The sequence below is a fragment of the Leopardus geoffroyi genome, chromosome C1, assembly GCF_018350155.1.
Source record: "Leopardus geoffroyi isolate Oge1 chromosome C1, O.geoffroyi_Oge1_pat1.0, whole genome shotgun sequence".
Taxonomy (NCBI): domain Eukaryota; kingdom Metazoa; phylum Chordata; class Mammalia; order Carnivora; family Felidae; genus Leopardus; species Leopardus geoffroyi.
Window position 1 is genome coordinate 167,478,481 of NC_059328.1, and position 22,031 is coordinate 167,500,511.

Here is a 22,031-nt window from a genome sequence, read left to right on the forward strand (position 1 = left end):
CTGTGAGTTCGAGCCCCGCGTCGGGCTCTGGGCTGATGGCTCAGAGCCTGGAGCCTGTTTCCGATTCTGTGTCTCCCTCTCTCTCTGCCCCTCCCCCGTTCATGCTCTGTCTCTCTCTGTCCCAAAAATAAATAAACGTTGAAAAAAAAATTTTTAAAAAAAAAAAAACATGCCAATCCCGAAAAAGAGGAAGCCACAATCCTTTAAAATTCTTTTGCATTTAAAATTGGTGCAGCAACTCTGGAAAGCAGTGTGGAGCTTCCTCAGAAAATTAAAAAAAGACCTACCCTATGACCCAGCAATAGCACTGCTAGGAATTTACCCAAGGGATACAGGAGTACTGATGCATAGGGGCACTTGTACCCCAATGTTTATAGCAGCACTCTCAACAATAGCCAAATTATGGAAAGAGCCTAAATGTCCATCAACTGATGAATGGATAAGAAATTGTGGTTTATATACACAATGGAGTACTACATGGCAATGAGAAAGAACGAAATATGGCCCTTTGTAGCAACGTGGATGGAAATGGAGAGTGTGATGCTAAGTGAAATAAGCCATACAGAGAAAGACAGATACCATATGTTTTCACTCTTATGTGGATCCTGAGAAACTTAACAGAAACCATGGAGGAGGGGAAGGAAAAAAAAAAAAAAAAAGAGGTTAGAGTGGGAGAGAGCCAAGGCATAAGAGACTCTTAAAAACCGAGAACAGGGGCGCCTGGGTGGCTCAGTCAGTTAAGCGGCCGACTTCGGCTCAGGTCATGATCTCGCGGTCCGTGAGTTCGAGCCCCGCGTCGGGCTCTGTGCTGACAGCTCAGAGCCTGGAGCCTGTTTCAGATTCTGTGTCTCCCTCTCTCTGACCCTCCCCGTTCATGCTCTGTCTCTCTCTGTCTCAAAAATAAATAAACAAATAAATAAATAAATAAAATAAAATAAAATAAGAACCGAGAACAAACTGAGGGTTGATGGGGGGTTGGAGCGGGGGGAGGGTGGGTGATGGGTATTGAGGAGGGCACCTTTTGGGATGAGCACTGGGTGTTGTATGGAAACCAATTTGACAATAAATTTCATCTATTGAAAAATTAAAAAAAAATTCTTTTGCATTTAGCAATATTTTATTTCAAAATCAAGAAGACACAAGTAGACTACATATAATTTTTAAATATTCACATAGTCACCATCATATTCTAAAACCCTTTATGGAGAAAGATCTGAGTATTTGGTCCTCATGTAAAACTGCTGAGAAGGAGGAGATCAATTCTGTCAAAACGCAGAAACCAGGAGATAAAAAGAAGCAGGCAGGCAGGCAAAACTTTTGTTCCCTGTCTCTTCAGGTCTTTCATACTTTATGACTGGGGTCATTTCCTCAGCAGTCTCCCTCTCACTCTATCACCATGACCATATTATATTCTTTTTTAATTAAATTACTAAGAAAAGCAAAAGCGTACGTCCACAATAGGCACTCACTGTAACATGTCAACAGCAGTGGTTGGTCAGAGACCAGGCAGATCTCCTAGGAGAAGAATCAATTAAATATTGTATGGATTAGCCCAGAAAAGTCCAAACGTTCTGCCTGTCACACGTTTCAACACTTAAGAGCACAGTTCCAAATTTAGTAACAATTTATTTTAGCTATAGTCAATAGAACCAAAAAGGTTATGTCTGAAATCAAAAGTAGGTGTTAGAACTGAATGTGTTTGAATGAATGCGTGCGTCTGTCCAGGACAATATCTGGCACATGACCAATGCACATTATTTGCTGAATTAACTCCCTTCTTATGATCCCATCACAGCTTTCTCATTTCAGAGTCATTGGGCACAACAATTAGGAAACAGGAGAAAACAAGCTTAAATAATTTTAACTTGACAAAGCACTATGAATAGAGCATGCATTTACTTTGAGCAGAATATTAAATTGCATAGTTCAGGAACCTTTACTGAAACATCTTGGGACCTGGCCCATCAAGATCACGAATGAAAAGAAGCACTGTATAAAGCCTTCTTTATGCTACAACCCACTGTATAACCTCTGGCTTTTAGAAGTGGCTTATTTAACTTTACTATCCTTACAGCCTAAGTGAGTTTTCATGAACATTTGGAAAAAGCCACTGTATATAATATGAACATTTTTCCATTTTCTGAAATTCTATCATCACTTTTATTACACTATTCACCATCATCCCTTCTTCTACCTCACTTTCTCACTTTAGTATCTATCAATACTTTCCAGTTCGTAGTTCTTTCCTGCAATATTTATTTTTTCAAAAGTTTGGATTTATTGGGGCGCCTGGGTGGCTCAGATGGTTAAGCGCTGACTTTGGCTCAGGTCATGATCTCACAGTTTGAGTTCGAGCCCCACATTGGACTCTGTGCTGGAGGCTCAGAGCCTGGAGCCTGCTTCAGATTCTGTGTCTCCTCCTCTCTCTGCCCCTCCCCTGCTCATGCTGTGTCTCTCTGTCTCTCAATAATAAATATACGTTAAAAAAATTTTTTAGAAAAAGTTCTTATTTATTTATGGGGGGGGGGGAGCAGGGGAAGGGCTGGGGGGGGGGGGGGGGCGGAATCCCAAGAAGGTTCCACCCTCTCGGCCCAGAGCACAACATAGGGCTGGAACCCACGAACCGTGAGTTCAGGACCTGAGCCAAAATCAAGAGCCAGATGCTTAACCAACTGAGCCATCCAGGCACCCCTCTTGTGCTATTTAAACGGCTCCTGAATCTAGCACCCATCTCTCACTGGCTGATTATCTGATCTGGAAAAATCACAAAAGAACCATAAAGGGATTCCTCTACACATTCAAAAAAAAAAAAAAAAAAGTTTTTGCTAGCAAGTATTTTTAATAATTGAGGCAATATAACTTCTGCCATCAACTAATTAATACTGTGCTCTAGATCTGAGGTTTATGGCAACAGCAATTACAAACATTTTTTGTAGTAACACACAATGTGCAAAAACTGAAATTTTTTAAATGAGAAATGATGGTGGGGTGCCTGGGTGGCTCAATCAGTTAAGCATCGACTTCACTCAGGTCATCATCTCATAGTTTATGAGTTCCAGTTCCACATCAGGCTCTCTGCTGTCAGCACACAGCCTGCTTCATATCCTCTGCCCACCCCCTTTCTGCCCCTCCCCTGCTCTCACTCTCTCAAAAGTAAACATTTAAAATAAAATAAAATATCTTTAAAAAGAAAGAAAGAAAGAAAGAAAGAAAGAAAGAAAGAAAGAAAGAAAGAAAGAAAGAAAGAAATTGTTAAAAAATGATTTAAGTTTAAAAGGGCTTTCTTGAAGTGACCAGGGCTTCTAATACAAAGCATACCATTAAAATAGGAGGCATCAATGCAGCACTTCCTGTTTTTAATGACTTCAATACCGCTTGTGGAGCTCCTGAAAACAAGCAGAGGCAGCAGGGTGTCATGATTAAGACTAGAATCAGACTGACAAGGGACATATCCGAACTATGTCCCTTGTGAGCTGTGACCTTCAACAAGTTGCTTTACTTCTTACCTCAAGAGGACCTAGCTACAGTTCTGTGTAGGGTGATATGCCAGAATCTCCCCTTTAGCTTAAGCTCATTACATTAGCTTCAATGCTTACAGGACCCCTGTATCACCCATCCAGAACCCTTTCCTAGGACTGATTCTCCCACCTCCCAGCAATCGCCACAAATCTACCACTGAGGCAAACTGAGAGACACATAACCCTCTCTCCTACAAGAATAATTTTATAAAGACATCTAACAAACCATATTTTACTACAGTGACAGAGGGTATCTTGAATTAGTATTCCTATAAAACCCCCCTAAAACATCAGCCTTGCTCATAGAAATGCAGAGGCATAAGCAATCTTCATCTATGTGAAACTACTGTAAATATAAAATCAGAACAATTAAGCTTATGGAAAGTACCCCCCAAAAAAACAACAAAGCAGAAAACTTTTAATAAACACTCCAAACTGAATTGTTATCTCCTTAAACAGGCAGTTGGAACCAAAAAAAAAACAAACAAACAAACAAAAAAAATGGACAAAAGCAAAATAAAATGAAAAAAGAGGTGACTAAACCCAGGTAAGAAATAGAAGAAAAAGATCACGTCAGAACTGAAGATGAAATTACAAGGTGCTCAACAATAAATTCAAATAAAAAATTTCTTTTTTAAGTTTATTTATTTATTTTGAGAAGAGGGAGAGAATCCAAAGCAGGCTCTGTGCTATCAGTGCAGGGCCTGACTGACTGAGGCACACAGGTGCCCCCAAATCAAGTAAAAATTTAATGAAATACACTGACTGAAAGCAAAATAAAAATGAGACAATGAAGTAAAAATAGAAAGTTTTTGAAATGGAAGACAAATAAGATATAATTGTGCATACATGAAGCCCCTGAAGAAAAAAAAAAAAAACCCAAACGTTAGAATAGAATTGATGTTTAAAACTATAATCCAAAAAAACTTCAGAAACAAGACCCAATTTTACGTATGAAAAGGATCCACTAGATGGCAGGGAAAATTGACCTACTATAATAAACTCTAAGACAAATCCCAGTAAAACTATTAGACTTTAAAAATAAAAGGAAAAATAAAACCAGGGATTCCAAGCAAAAGGATCACATAACTTAGGACAAAGAAAATTAAGGCTGGTAACAGACTTCTCAAAAACAACATATACTGCAAGACCACACCGGAAACATGGAATGTGTGAACCAAGGATATTATTTCTGACCAACCCGTCCTTCTAGTATCAAGGCTATTAAAAAACTTTATTATTTTTTTAAGTTTATGTATTTATTTTGAGAGAGGGAGAGAGAGTGTGCATGGTAAGAGGAGGAGAGAGAGGGACAGAATTATAAGCAGGCTCTGTGCTCTCAGCACAGATCCCAGCACAGGACTGGAACCCATGACCTGCAAGATCATGACCCGAGCTGAAATCGAGATGCTTGAACGTTTGAGCTACCCAGGCACCCATACACGTTACACAAGATTATTCATTATAGTACATACAAATTGGAAAATACAACTGCAAACAACCTGCATGTCCAGAGAAATTGAGAAGTTTAATAAAGAATGAGTGGGGCACCTGGGGGGCTCAGTCGGTTAAGCTCAGGTCATGATCTCCTGGTTTGTGAGTTCAAGCCCCACATCAGGCTCTGTGCTGACAGCTCTGAGCCTGGAGCCTGCTTCAGATTCTGAGTCTCCCTCTTCTCTCTGACCCTATCCTGCTCACGCTCTGTCTCTCTCTCGGAAATAAACGTTAAAAACAATTTAAAAAAAAGAATGAGTATATCCACACAATTCTTCTAAAAAAGAATGAAGAGGACCTCCATAAAATAACATGGATATCCAGTATACACTGTTACATGAAAAAACTAGTGCAAAACAATGTCTGTACTGGGTTACTTTTTGTGTAATAAAAAGGAAAAGATATATACATTTATCTGTTCATTCTGTGCAAAGAGAAACAAAATAGGTGATAAAGTAGAGTAACTGCCTACAGAAAGTAGGGGAGAATGGGTGCAAAGCATAGGAAGCTGGAAAAGGAAAAGAGACGATTCTGTGTAGTTCTGACTTTTGGAACCATGCTAATGTTTCACATACTCAAAGAAATATAACAAGATTAAAAGGATGAGAGGAAAATAAATCCCATAATTGAAATCAAATGGAAAGAAATATCTTAATGGCATTTCAAATGACAAAACATACTGCACTAAATGGGGCAGTGTGAGGGGAGAAATAACCCAAATAACTTTTGAACAAAATAGTTTTACCATATACTCTAAGGCTATAAACAAAACTGTAAATAAATACTGAACTCCAATAAATGAGTTTGTTTGGTTTTACAGTGTTAAGAATCAGCAATTCTTAATTACTTTCTGCGTATTCTAAGATTGAGCAAATAAGTAAGTAAACTGAATAATGAGAGCCAGACTTCTCACTGTCAAAGGAAGTTACAAATATGGAAGGTGGGAAGGAGGCTAAAATGAACCCCATAATGATAGTTGGAATAGGAAACGTTAATATATACTCAAAAAACTTTAAAACATTTAGATATAGAGGTGTGTATATATGTTACATAGCTCTGTCCACTGAGAATTTTCTGATTAATTTTATGTGTCAATGTGACTAGGCCACAGACTGCCCAGATATTTAATTAAATATTATTTTAAATGTTCCTACAAGAGTTTTTGATGAAATTAACACTTTAATTGGTAAAGTATACTGCCCTCCATCTTGTGGGTGAGCCTCACCTAATCACCTAAAGGCCTGAATAAAACAAACAGACTGACCCTTCCCCAATGGGAGAGATTTCCCTAACAGACTGCCTTCAAACGAAATCTGCAACATCAGTTCTTCCTGCCTGATAGCTTTTGAACTGGATCATCGGTTCTCCCTCTGTCTCAGCAGCCTGCCACCCTACCATGCAGACTGACCTGAAGCCTCCACAGTTACATGAGCCAATTTCTTATGATAAATCTCCTTATGCATATGTCCTATTGGTTTTGTTTCTCTGGAGAATCCTAATACAAAGGCCTAAAGATCAACAAAATCTCAGGAGCAATGAGCACAGATGCCTAGATCTTGATTTTTTTTTTTTTAAGTTTATTTATTTTGAGAGAGAGAGAGAAAAAGTGAGAGATTGGCAGGAGCAGAGACAGAAAAGAGCATGAGAATCCCAAGCAGGCTCCACACAATCAGAACAGAGCCTGAGAGCAGACTCAAACTCACAAACTCTGAGATCATGACCTGAGCCCAAGTCAGATGCTTAACCAACTAAGCCACCAAGGTGCCTCTGAACCTTGACTTCTGAATACTGTTCCCACTAAAAATAATCAGGACTCCTTGAAAAAAATGGCAGATTCCAAGACGAGGTAAAGAAAATATAAGATGACTCTGGAACATCTTATTGTCAGAATATAAAGTGCTCAAAAATGTATGGGTACATGTCAGACAAAGAATAATACAGGTAAGAATTATCATTGTATGGTGAAACTCATGGGTAAAAAAGTTATGAGAAATAAAATATTTAGAAATTCTCAAAGTATCTCCCTTAAAGATATTTATTAGCTACAAATGCAAAAAAAGTAAGTTTACAGTGGGGAAACCTAGAGGACGCCACCATAACCAACTAATAAGAATTTACATCACTAGTAATAGAACAACAATAGCATGGGCCTCCAGATATGATATATGGATATACTTCTGGAGTATTCTGGCCAAAAGTGTACAAACTAAATTTAATCAAGAGGAAATTTAAAAAAAAAAAAAAAAGGGACAATATTTCTACAAAACAGTGGACATGTGTTCTTCGAAAATGTCCTCTCATGGGGATGCCTGGATGGCTCAGTTGGGTAAGCGTCTGACTCAGTTTCAGCTCAGGTCAGTCTCATGGTTCGTGAGGTCGAGCCCCATGTTAGTCTCTACACTGACAGCGAGGAGCTTGCTTGGGATAGTCTCTCTCTCTCTCTCTCTCTCTGCCCCTCCCCCATGCACACTCTGTCTCAAAATAAACTTTATAAAATTATATATATATTTTGAAAAAATGTCCTATTGTGAAACACAAAGCAGACCAAAGAAGATTAAAAAGGTATGACAAATGAAAATACACAATCCTAGACTGGACCCTATGCACGGGGCGGGGGGAGGGAAGGGTAGTTTATCATTCACTCAAAAGGACATTATCAAATTCAGCAAATTTGAATTTTTAAAATGTATCTATTTTTAGAGAGAAAGCATGCAAGCAGAGGAGAGGGGTGGAGGGAGACAGACAGGGACAGGACAAACAATCCCAAGCAGGTTCCATGCTGTCAGCACAGAGCCACAGCCCAACATGAAACTCAAACACACGACCCTAGGATCATGACCTGAGCCTAAATCAAGAGTCAGATGCTCAACCAACTGAGCTACCCACCAGGCACCCTCTAAAATTCAGCAAATCTGAATAAAATCAATGCTATATCAATGTTAACTTCCTGATTTGATCACTATACTGTGGTTACATAAAAAAATATCCTGGAGCATCTGGGTGGCTCAGTCGATTAAGTGTCTGACCTCAGCTCAGGTCATGATCTCACAGCTTGTGCGTTAGAGCCCCACATTGGGCTCTGTGCTGACAGCTGAGAGCCTGGAGCCTGCTTCAGATTCTACATCTCTCTCTCTCTCTCTCTGCCCCTCTCCTGCTCACGCTCTGCCTCTCCCTCTTGCTCTAAAATAAACGAACATTAAGAAGAAAAAAATAGGCTTCGTTTTTGGGAAATGCACCCTGAATATTATTTAGAGACAAAAGGACACAATGTCTTCAATTGCTCTCAAATGGCTCAGAAAAACTGTGTATTCAACTGCTTTATAAAAAGCAAACGTGGGGTGGGGCTCAGTTGGTTGGGCTTCCAACTCTTGATTTCAGCTCAGATCATGTCATGATCTTACTGTCCTGAGATCAAGCCCTGTGTTGGGCTCTGTGCTGATGGCACGGAGACTGCTTAGTATTCTCCATCTGTCTCTGCCCCTTCCCCATTCTCTCACGTACATGCATGCACATGTGTGCACTCACTCTCAAAAGTAAATAAACAAATGTGTTAAAAAGCTAACATTTGAGGAATCTGAGTTGAAGAGTAAATAGAATTCTTTGAATTATTTTTGAAATTTTTCTGTAAGTCTGAAGTTATCTCAAAATATAAAAATTGGGTAAAATTAAATATTTGATAATAAGCCTTCCTACATCATTCCCCAACGTGTGCACCCACATACACATTATAAGAAAAGCCAAAGCTAAAAACCAAAGCTAAAAACCAAAGATAGACCTTCAAGTTATTCTTTTCCTATATCCTCTCTACAAATGGCCATATAACCTGCCAACCCTATCCTCTTCTCTTCAACAGCACTATTGCCTCAATTACTGTATAACCTCTGAAAGATTCCCAACTCCAGAATCTCCTCTTTCACACTTGCAGAATTAACCACCTCACTACTCTACTCTAAAATTTTGAACAGTCCTCCACAGCTAACTCTTCTGCCAGATTTAAGTCTTTTCCAGATCATGCCCCCGACTGTTTCTACCTCACATCCTCCTCACCGGCAAGAAACCGAGTGCAGTTCTCTGAACTTGCAATGGTTATTTCATTGTTGGTGCTCTGGCATATGTGGCTTTCTCTGTTGAAATCCCCTTCTGTCTACAGAAATTCCTATTTATTCTTTAAAACTTAAGCTTCACCTTGTCTGTGAAAGCTTCCCTGACACAACACTCAATGTGAGGATGAGTATTCTCTCCTTCCTTCGTGCTATGATTTTATCTTACACCTTCTCTTATTATACTTATCACACAGTACAACTATCTCACATTCTAAGGTGAATAGGAACTCACTGACAGAAAAGACTAACTTATTCTTATTTGTTGAATTACCCAACAAATAAGGGTCCTTGGGACACCTGGGGGGGTTCAGTCGGTTAAGGTCCAACTCTTGATTGCATCTCAGGTCATGATCTCTCGGTTTGTGGAATGGAGCACCACATCAGGCTCTGTGCTAACAGTGTGGAACCCGCTTGGGATTCTCTTTCCCTCTCTCTCTGCCCCTCCCCCTGCTTGTGCATGCACACTCTATAAGTAAATAAACATCAAGAAGAAAAAGCTTAAAGAAAAATATTATAATGATACACTTGCACCCCCTTCTAATATACTCATTACAGGGATAAGTGAAACTAATTTTAAGAGATCCTCAAATTATCAATGACGATAATCCATGTTAAAGCTTCCATGAAAAAATGCTGTCACATACAAATATGCAAAATCCTAACTACAGAAATTAGGACTGTTGATGTCTTTGATACCTTGTCCTTCTGGTTTTTCTGATGATCACTTTGTCTTAGCATTTTGGGGACCAAGCATGATCTGACCCTCACTTACCTGGCCCCTCCTACATGTTTCTATCATAGCCTAAATATATTTCCAAGCATAAAATTTAGCATCTATCATTAAAAGCGTATGCTCCAGAAATTCAGGATTGCGTCAATTTTAATTTCCACTATATGTCTGCCCTCTCCCTACAAATGACAAGTACAGTGTGTGAAGCATAGAAGGGACTCCATGAATTTAAGAGAAATGGCTGAATTCGTCTGGAGATATTTTAAGTGGGAATTCTCAAAATGACTGATTTTCTTTAGAATAAAGAAAGATTATTTTTCAGAATAAGCCCTGATAATCAGACCTATGTACCTTATATGGCAAAAGGCCTATTTTCAGTAGCATAAAGGGTACTTCAAGATTTCCCCTCAAGGTCTGGGAGCACAAAGACTTCCCCTACCACTGTTCACCACAGACAAGAGTCCACAGGGCTTAATAGCTTTATTGCCTACCAGAAGGACAGAGCTACAACCGTGGCAACAAATTCTGAAATGATAGTTAAGTACAATGACACTAATACACCCTTAGAAAATGGTTGCTGTACTGAAAACTAATGCCTTCTCTTGAAAGTTCTATGATCATGAATGAAATTCCCTTCAAAGTCTTGATCATGAATTAAATTTCATCAAAATTTTTATATTCCAAAAAATATATATATTAAATAAAGCATTATACTTATAGCATACACTATACATTTAAAAAATCAGAAAATTTAACAAGTAACTTGACAATAATCCAATAACTTTCTTACTATAATGCATTAAAGTTTTCTTTTTTAAAAAAAGTTTTTTTTAAAGTTTATTTTTGAGAGAGAGAGAGAGAGAGAGACAGAGCACGAGTGGGGGAAGGCAGAGAAAGAAGGAGACACAGAATCCGAAGCAGGCTCCAGGCTCTGAACTGTCAGCACAGAGTCCAAGGCAGGGCTCAAACTGATGGGCCATGAGATGATGACCTGGGCCAAAGTCGGACGCTTAACTGAGTCACCCAGGCGCCCATGCATTAAAGTTTTCTTAATATAAAGTACAGCTCTTTTCAAATAGTTCCCTCATAGCCATGCCAGTTTCTATACAAAACTAGTTTATTACTAAATACTAACTGCAGAAAAAAGTCTGTGTCATCTTATAATTCTTTGTGTATTTTTCTTATAAAGGTCATAGTAACAAAGCAAACTGAGTATGTGTCCCTAAAATAAAGAAATGGAGCACCTAATTTCTTCTTCCTCAGAGGAAAGGCTTTGTTGTCACCAAAGTTAATTGAATTCTTGCTTTGATCCTATTTTTTTAAAACTCTAATGTTCTCTATTGACCTCTTTTTACTTTCCTCTTTCTCTAACTTGCCTTTTCCCCTTAGCCCTAACTGCTTTTCTTATTGAAACTTAAAGTCCTGTCAACCTCTTAAGTTAAATACACAACTACTTAGATGCCAAATGTCTACCAATTTTATCATAGGACATTCAAGAGTGCCATATTTACTAATCACTGCCAATGTCTGATTTCTCTGCTCTAGTAGTAAATTCCTTTTTTACACCTAGCTAAAGTACTATATTTTATTATGTTATCTCTCAGAGCTTAACAAAAAGTAAATACTCAAAGATTAATACTATAATTTAACAAAACTCTAGTTTAAATGGACTATACAATAGAATGCCATATAATCCGCAGTGTTCTTACAACCATATTATAAAAAATAAGATCAAAAGAGAATTAAAATAGACTTGGAAATTTTAAGTTACTTACGAAATACATTTTTCATAAAATGTCTTCTCTTTGCAAATCAGATCAGATTTCATGTAATGCTTCATAATACAATCACATGAGTGAGTCATTTGTACCAGGTACAACAGGATTTTTAAAAGTCTACTAAGGTAAAAACTAGGAAAGACAAAAGTTCAAAGCTGCACAGCTGGAAGCATTCCAGAACAGAACCTTAAAAGTGACAGAAACCACTAGTTCTCACTTGTATTTTTTGATAGCATCATTCTAAACTAGTGGTTCTCAATCTGGCTACATATTAGAATCACTTGGAGAGCTTTTAAAAAATATCCAGTCCAGGCCAAATGGATCAGAAGATCTGGGGTTTGGATCTGGCATAGGAAATGTTTCAAAGCTCCCCAATGACCATAATGTGATACTAGGATTCAAAACCATTAGCCAGGTCTCTATAATTATTAACACAGAATAAAATATTAAGATATCACTTAGCACTAACAACATTTTGTTCTTAAAGAACAGTCATTCAACTAATTTACTCTGTAAGTTATCTAGCAGTATAAAAAATGAAAATTAAAAAAATTATCTAGCAGTATGAAAACACTTAAATCTATACTTACCAAAAAGGAGGTCCTCCACTATCATTTGTTGGTGATGCAGATATTTTAACAATTAAAATTATGGTGATTACCTTATTTTAGAAAGAGCATGGGGCTCGTATAGTACAAACATATTATTTTGACATTTTACAGTAATTTTAGCTTCAAATTCTCCAAAATAGTTGATGATGCAGTCATCAACTAACAGCTTGCAAGTTATAAGATGATAGGAAATATATTTTGAGATGAAGAATTGGGGTATTTCAGGCAGAACAAACTGATCAAGGCCATGATATAAAGACAGTACAAGTGTAGAATCTGTCTAGAACAGAGGAGGAAGTTCAGTGTGATGGAGACAAATAGGGATAGTTAGATATGGGAAGAAAAGCTAAGATTGTGTACAGACTGAAAAGTGTCTGAATGACAGACTATTAGTCTGTTACTGGAGAACTAATAAAGAATGACAGGGTGTTCCACTTTTGAGAAGATGGAGTAGATGTACTTTTTCCTCATTCCTCCCACTAAGTACAACTGAAAACGCTTACACATGAAAGTGGTGAATTCCCTGGGTTTTCTTTGGTCTTCACCTATCTATCTCACATTTGGAGCTAAAATGCTGGCTACTTGCAAACACGAACAGATCAAACCAGAAAAGGCCCCAACTTGTTCTCTTTAGCCAAAGACCAGGAAGGGGTAGTCTAGCAACAGAGAAAACTTTTAGACAATAACTGCACTACTCTAACTAAACACCATACAAAAGACCATGACCCCACCCCCACCCATGACAACAAAGCCTGAGTGGGTAGACTACACTTCCACCCTCAGGAATATGTAATAAGGTACACTAAGACCGTCAAGTAAGGTGGGATCACAGACAGCCAAGGAGGGATCCAAGACTTTCATCTGAGAATGAGTCCTCACCCTCCAGGACCTGCCATCCCCACTGTGGGAGTGGAGACCACATGAAAAGCTGTTAGAATTATCTGGCAAAGATTTTAAAGCAGCCATGATAAAAATATTTCAACGAGCAATTATGAACATGCCCAAAACAAATGAAAAACTAGAAAGTCTCCACAAACAAAATCTGAGAGCAAAGAAATAGAAGATATAAGAACCAGATGGAAACTTTAGAACTGCAAGATACAATAACTGAATGAAAAAGCTTAGATGGACTCAAAGCAGAATAGTAGAGACAGAGGAAATAATCACTGAACTAAAAGAGAAAGAATATAAATTATCCAATATTAAAAACAGGAAGAAAACAGACTGAAAACTAAATGAAGAGATCCTTGCAGAGCCATGAAACAACAAAAGACTTAACATATGTGTCACTGGAGTCCCAAAAAGGGGGCAAGGGACAACTGAAAAAGTACCTGAAGAAATATGGCAAGAGACATAAACCTACAGGTTTAAGAAATTTAGTGAACCCAAAATTAGATAAGCCCAAAGAAATCTATGCCAAATCACAACATAATTAAACTTCTGAAGATTAAGGACAAAGAAAACATTCAGAAAAAAGTCAAAAACCTTACCCACAGGAGAAAAACAACTCAAATGACAGTGATTTCTCATCAGAAACCATGAAGACCATAAGGAAGTAAGCCAATATTATTCAAGTGCTGAAAGAAAAGACTGTCAACCCAGAATCCTATACTCAGCAAAAACATCATTCAGTCACGAGAGGAAAATCAAGACCTTCTAAGATGAAAACAACAAAAAAAACTAAGTGAACATCACCCATACACATACCTTCAAATTCAACTAAAATAAGACCTCTGAACAGAAAGGAAATAATAAAAGAAGGAATTTTAGAATATCAGGAAAGAAAAAAGAAAACAGTAAGCAAAAACATTGGTAAATACAATACGCTTTCCTTGTCCTCTCGAGTTTTCTAAATTATGTTTGTCATTGAAGCAAAAGTTGTAATTGTCTGATATGGTTCTAACTGTACATACAGGAAACATTTTTAGACAATTATAAACAGGGGAGGGTAAAGGGACATAGAAGGAGGTAAGGTTTCTATGGTTCACTAAAACTGGTAAAATGATGAGAACAATAGGCTGTAATAAGTTATGTGTATGATTGTAATACCCTACAGCAAACACCAAAAATGGTATACAAAGAGATATGTTCAAAACACAACTGATAAATCAAAATGAATTTCTAAAATATGCTCAAGTAACTGAAAGAAAACAGAAAAATGAAAAAGGTAAACAGAAAATAAAAATATTAAATGACACACTTAAGCCCTAACACATCTACAACATCATTAAATAGAAAAGTCTAAACACATTCAGACACATTATTAGCACAGTGAATTAAAAAACATGATGTCTACAAAAAACTCACTTCAAAAATAATTATAACGGCTGGCTGGAAGTAAAAGAATGTGAAAAATTAAATCATGTAAACATTAACCAAAGGAAGGCAGAAATGGCTACATTAATATCATACAAAGCAAACTTCAAAGCAAAGAAATTTACCACAGACAGAAAAGCATGTTATAGAATGACAAAACGGTCAAGCCATCAAGAAGACATAGCAATCCTAAATGTGCAGGTGTCAACTGACAGAAGTGAAAAATATATGAAGCAAAAACTAAAAGAACTAAAAAGTTAGACAAATCCGCAATCAATGTTGGAGATTTCAACATCCCTCCCTGAACATCTGATTGACCAACTACACAGAAATCAGAAGGATACAGACCTCAAGAACACTACCAACCAACAGAATCTAATCAACATTTATAGAACACTGCACCAATCAACACCAGAATACATACTTCTCTCCAAATACTCAAGGAAATATACAGACCACACATCAAGAAAGATCCTGACCCACAAACATATGGCCAACTAATCTTTGACAAAGAGGGAAGAATATCCAATGGAAAAAAGACACTCTCTTCAGCAAGTGGTGCTGGGAAAACTGGACAACGACACACAGAAAAATGAACCTGGACCACTTTCTTACACCATACACAAAAATAAACTCAAAATGGATGAAAGACCTAAACGTAAGACAGAAAGCCATCAAAATCCTCGAGGAGAAAGCAGGCAAAAATCTCTTTGACCTGGCCACAGCAACTTCTTACTCAACATGTCTCTGAAGGCAAGGGAAACAAAAGCAAAATTGAATGATTGGGACCTCATCAAACTAAAAAGCTTCTGCACAGAGAAGGAAATAATCAGGAAAACTAAAAGACAACCGACAGAATGGGAGAAGATACTTCCAAATGACATATCAGATAAAGGGTTAGTATCCAAAATCTATAAAGAACTTATCAAACTCAACACCCAAAAAACAAATCATCCAGTGAAGAAATAGGCAAAAGACATGAATAGACACTTCTCCAAAGAAGACATCCAGATGGCTAATAGACACATGAAAAGATGCTCAACATCACTCATCATTAGGGAAATACAAATCAAAACCATGTTGGGATACCACCTCACACCTGTCAGAATGGCTAACATTAACAACTCAGGTAACAACAGATGTTGGCGAGGATGTGGAGAAAGAGGATCTCTTTTGCACTGCTGGTGGGAATGCAAACTGGTGCAGCCACTCTGGAAAACAGTATGGAGGTTCCTCAAAAAATTAAAAATAGAACTACCCTATGACCCAGGAATTGCACTACTAGGTATTTACCCAAGAGATACAGATATGCTGTTTCAAAGGGGCACATGTACCCCAATGTTTACAGCAGCACTATCAACAATAGCCAAAGTATGGAAAGGGCCCAAATGTCCATCGATGGATGGATAAAGAAAATGTGATATATATATACACAGTGGATTATTACTCAACAATTAAAATGAATGAAATCTTGCCATTTGCAACTACATGGATGGAACTAGAGAGTATCATGCCAAGAGAAATTAGAGAAAGACAAATATCATAGGACTTCACTCATATGAGGACTTTAAGATACAAAACAGATGACCATAAGGGAAGGGAAACAAAAATAATAAAAAACAGGGAGGGAGACAAAAACATAAGAGACTCTTAAATATGGAGAACAGAGGGTTACTGGAGGGGCTGTGGGAGGAGGGATGGGCTAAATGGGTAAGGGGCATTAAAAAATCTACTCCTGGGGCGCCTGGGTGGCTCAGTCAGTTAAACGTCCAACTTCAGCTCAGGTCATGATCTCACGGTCTGTGGGTTCGAGCCCCACATCGGGCTCTGTGCTGACAGCTCAGAGCCTGGAGCCTGCTTCCAATTCTGTGTCTCCCTCTCTTTCTGCCCCTCCCCTGCTCATGCTCTGTCTCTCTCTGTCGCAAAGATAAAAAAAAAAAAAAAATTTTTTTTTTTTAAAAATCTACTCCTGAAATCATTGTCGCACTATATGCTAACTTGGATGTAAATTAAAAAAATAAATTAAGAAAAAGAAAAAAAAAGATGCTGAACCACAAAGCAAACCTCAACAAATTTAAAATAACTGAAATCACAAAGTATCTTCTAACAACAGAACCAAACTCAATAAGGGAAAAATAAAAGGAAAAATCTTCAAGTACTTGGAAACTAAGTAACACACTTCTTGTTTGACCCAGGGTTTATTTAGAAGTCTCAAGGGAAATTTAAAATATGGTTATGCGTCTGACTTCAGCTCAGGTCATGATCTTTTGGTTCAAGGGTTCGAACCCTGCATCAGGCTCTCTGCTGTCAGCAAAGAGCCTGCTTCAGATCCTCTGTCTCCCTCTCTCTCTCTCTCTGCCCCTACCCCCCCAAAAAAATAAACAAAATAATAAATAAAAATAAAAATACACTGAACTGGATGACATCTAAAATACAGTACAGTTGCCCCTCAAAAAATGTTATGGTTACGGGCACCAACAGGTTACGGGCAGTAGAAAATCCACATGTAACTTTTGACTCTCCAGAAACTTTACTAACAGACTACAGTTGACCAAAAACCTTACAGATACCATAAATCAACGAACACATCTTATCTGTTTTATAGATGTTGTAGTCTTACAATAAAATAACCTAGAGAAAAGAAAATATTAAGAAAATCCTAAGGAAAAAACATTTACAAAATTGAACTGCACTTTTTGATAGTGTAAGTTTACAGTACCTGTTTTTAAAGATGAACTGTCAATCCCTACATCAATATTGTCTTACCCGATACAAAACTGTATGTTATGCACATTACTAACGCTAGACATCAAAGAGTGAGATAATATGAAACAAAGTGGCTACAAAATTATTACAGTAGTACAATATGTACTACAGTTAACTTTATGCAGTAATGATTTAATACTGCATCTTTATATCTTTATATTTGTTTAGTTTTTACTAGGAATGGTGCCACATATGGTCTGGAAGTACTTGTGTGCAGTAAGTTTTGATAAATTTTAACTTTTTATAAAAGATTTGTATTTATTTTATGTTAGTAAGTGATAAACTAGCATCTATCTATAAACTAGCATATTATCTTATGCATTTGTTACATACCTCTAATTTTGTTGTTGTTGTTATTTCTAGGCTACACAGTTTGTCTGCCAGTTTTTTCACACTGTCACAAAACTCCAAAAATTTTTCCAATATATTTACTGAAAAAAAAACCCATGTAAGTTGACCCACAGTTTAAACTCATGTTGTTAGGAGTGCCTGAGTGGCTCAGTCGGTCAGGCATCCAACTTTGGCTCAGGTTATGATCTCACGGTTCATGAGTTCAAGCCCTGTGTCAGGTTCTATGCTGACCACTCAGAGCCTGGAGCCTGCTTCCAATTCTGTGTCTCCCTCTCTCTCTATGCCTCTCCCCCACTCACACCCTGTCTCTGTCTCTCAAAAAATAAACATTAAAAAATAATAAGTTAAATAAACTCTTGCCATTAAAGGGTCAACTATATATCAAAAAGTGTGGAACACAACTAAAGCAGTTCTGTAGTGTAGTTTATAACATTAAATACATACATTAGAAGAAGAAAAATCTCAAATCAATCATCTAAGTTCCAATTCAAGAGAAGAGCGAAATAAATCCAAAACGAGAAAAAATAAGAAAAAAAAAGCAGGAAGACATTAATTACCAATATCAGGAATGAAACAGGAATAGCACTACCAGCTACAGACAGCAAAAGGATAAGGAAATACTATGAACACTTCTAGCCACTTTGATTTGACAACTCAGACTAAGTGGGCCACTCCCTCAAAAAGCACAAACTACCACAATTCACTTAGTATAAAACAAATAATATGAATAGCTCTTTAAACATTATTAAGACAAATGAATTTGCAATTTACAAAATTTGAAAAAAAATCTAAGCCCAGATGGTTTACACTGGAGAAGTCTACCAAATGTTTATAAGGGAATTAATATAAATTCTAAACAACTACTCTAGAAAATAGAGAGGAGGGAACACTCCCCAACTGATTTTATGAAGCTAGCACTACACATTGGTACCAAAATCAGACAAAGACATGAATGTAAATATAAAAATTGTTAACCAAACAGTAAATAGTAGTTGGCAATATATAAAAAGATAATACAAAATGATCAAGTGGTGTTTATTCCATGCAAAGTTGGTTCAGTATGTGAAAATCAATCAATATAAGCCACCATATTACCAGTGTGAAGGGGAAAAATTACAATCATATCAATTGTTGCAAAAACACAACTGGCAAAATTCCTCACCCGTTCATCATAAAAACTTAGAAAAATATCAACAGAGGGGAACTCTCTCAACTTGATAAAGAGCTTGTACAAAAAAAAGTACAGCTAACATCATACTTAATGGTGAAAGACTAAATATTTTTCCCTAAGGAACAAGGCAAGTATGTCCACTCTCACCAATCTTATTCAATACAGTCCTGGGAGTTCTAATCAGTGCAGTAAGAAAATAAAATAAAAGGTATACAGATCAATAAATAAGATATGAGATTTGCCCCTCTTTGCAGACAACATATTCGTCTATGTAGGAAATCCTAAGGAATCTAAAAACTCCTAGAATAGATGAGTTCAGCAAGGTTGTAGAATACAACATATTAAAAAAAAAAAAAAATCAACTGGGACACCTGGGTGGCTCAGTCAGTTAAGCATCCGACTTTGGCTCAGGTCACGATCTTATGGTTCATGGGTTCGAGCCCTGCATCGGGCTCTGTGCTGACAGCTTGGAGCCTGGAGCCTGCTTTGAATTCTGTGTCTCCCTCTCTCTCTGTTCCTCCCCCACTCATGCTGTCTCTCTCTCTCTCCTTCAAAAATAAATAAAAACATTTAAAAAAAATTTAAACAAAAAAATCAACTGTATTTCTAAATACTAGTAACAAGTCTGTGAACACAAAACACACCATTTATAATCACTCTAAATAATGGTATGCTTAAGTATTAATCTAACAAAACATACACAATACTTCCATACTGAAAACCACAAAATGCTAACGAGAAAAAACAAAGACCTATAAAACAAGGAGAGAGATACCATGTTCATGGATTGGAAGACACAATATAATAAAGATATCAATTCTCCTCAAATTAACACACGGGTTTCATGTCCCTCTCTTCGAAATCCTTTGTAGATACACAGAAGATTATTCTAAAATTTATATGAAAAGACAAAGGAACTGGAATAGCTAAAATAAATTTGGAAAATAATAAAGTAGGAGAAATCAGTCTACCAGACTTCAAGACTTACTATATACTCACAGTAATCAAGACCGTGGCACTTGCAGAAGAACATATAGGTCAAAGGAACAGACGAGAACCGAGAAACGGTACATGAATATGCCCAATTGTTTTTTAGCAAAGATACAAAATCAATTCAAGGGACAAAGATTGCCTTTCCCACAGATGGCAACAGAACAACTGGATATATATGGGAACAGCGGGGGGGGGGGGGGGGGGGGTGTGGAGAGAAACTTATACAAAAATTAACTCAAAATGGATCACGGTCTTAAATGTAAAATAGAAAACTCAAACTTCCACAAATCTTAGGAGTCAATTTTCAGGATCTATGTATAGCTACACTAGACTTGACACCAAATACAGAATCCATAAAAGAAAAAACTGAAAAAGCGGCCTTCATCAAAATCAAAAACTTTTGCTCTATGAAAGACTATGTTAAGAAAACAAAAAGACAAGCTACAGAGTGGGAAAAAATTTCTTTCAAACTACCCATCTAACAAAGAACTAGTATCTAGAATATAGAAAACAATACTTGAAACTCCCAACAGTTTAAAAAAAAATCCAAATAGAAAATGGGCAAAAAACATGAATAGTTTCACCAAAGAGGATGCACAAATGACAAGCACATCAAAAGATATTCAATGCCATCCAGCCACCAAGAAAATACTAATTACACCAATTAGTGTACACTAATTACACTGGGACCTCATCATGCACCTATCAGAATTGTTAAAATTGAAGTCAAAAACCAAATGTTGCCAAGAATGTGGAGGGAGGGGCACATGGGTGGCTCAGTCAGTTGAGTGTCCAACTTTGGCTCAGGTCATGATCTCATGGCTCATGAGTTCCAGCCCAGCGCTGGGCTCTGTGCTGACAGCTCAGAGCCTGGAGTAGGCTTTGGATTCTGCCTCCATCTCTCTCTCTCTCTCTCTCTCTCTCTCTCTCTCTCTCTCTCTCTGCCCTCCGCTGCTCACACACTGTCTGTCTCCCTCTCCCTAATTTAAATAAGCACTTAAAAAAATGGGGGGGGATGGTAAGGACCATTCAATGTATTAGTCTGCTAGGGCTATCTGCTATAACAAAATACCACAGACTGGGTTGGTTAAACAACAGAAATTTATTTCTCACAATTCCAGAGGCTGGAAGTCCAAGATCAAGGGGTCAGCAGGTTTGGTTTCTTCTGAGGCTTCTTTTTTTAGCTCACTGATGGCCACCTTCTCACTGCATCCCGATGTGGTCTTTCCTCTGCGAATATCCCTCAAGGATGTGTGCCCACATTTCTTCTTATAAGTACAACACTCAGATTGGATCAGGGCCCACTCTAAAGGCCTCATTTTAACATAAATTGCCTCTTTAAAGGCCTTATCTCCAAACAGGTACAGGAGGTGAGGAATTCAACATATCAATTTTAGAGGAAACAAAATGCAGTCCATAATATTCATACATTGCTAGTAAAAATTAAATGGTACAGCCACCATGGAAAACAGTTTGGCAAATTTTTTTTTTTAATGTTTATTTTTGAAGTTGGGGGGGAAGGGAGGGGCAGGGGGACAGAGAATCTAAAGTAGGTTCTGTGCTGACAGCAGATAGAGCCCTGTGAGGGGTTTGAACTTATGAACGGTGATATCATGACCTTACCTGAAGTCAGATGCTTAACTGAATGAACCATCCAGGTGCCTCTGCAATTTCTTTAAAAAAAAAAAAAAACTAAACATGCAGCCATACAACCCAGCAACTGCACTCCTGATCATTTAGTGCAGAAAAACGAAGACTCATGTTCATATGAAAACCAAACAAAAATGTTTGTGGCACCTTTAGCCATAACAACCAATAACTCAAAAAACAATCCAGATGTCCTTCAATGGGTGAATGTTTAAATATACTGTGGCACATCCAGTGTGAAATACTACCCAGCAATTAAAAAGGAATAAACTCTTTAGATACAAAAAACTTAAATGAATATCCAGAGGACTACAAAGAATGAAAAAAAACCAATCTCAAAAGGTTACATACTACAGATTCCATTTACATAGCATTCTTGAAATGACAAAATTATAGAAAGGGAAAATAGATTAATGATTGCCAGAAGTAAAAAGGGGGTACGTGGGAAGGAAGTAGGTGTGGCTGCAAAAACAAAACAAAACAAAAAACTGTATCTTACTACAGATGGGTGGGAAATTTCACTGAAACCTTTGCACTTTCTGATATCTGAACG

At 37.4% G+C, this 22,031-nt stretch overlaps 1 protein-coding gene across 6 annotated transcripts in view; it reads right to left on the minus strand.

The window, feature by feature from the left end:
* The window catches only part of SESTD1 (SEC14 and spectrin domain containing 1), a 157,604-nt gene that overhangs the window by 121,857 nt on the left and 13,716 nt on the right, over positions 1 to 22,031 (minus strand). The window contains exon 2 of one of the 6 annotated variants that reach the window (XM_045480378.1): positions 3,319 to 3,386. The exons of the other annotated variants lie outside the window; for them this stretch is intronic. The gene's annotated coding sequence lies outside the window, so the exon portion shown is untranslated. The remainder of the gene's footprint in view (positions 1 to 3,318; positions 3,387 to 22,031) is intronic. 6 annotated transcript variants of the gene reach the window in all.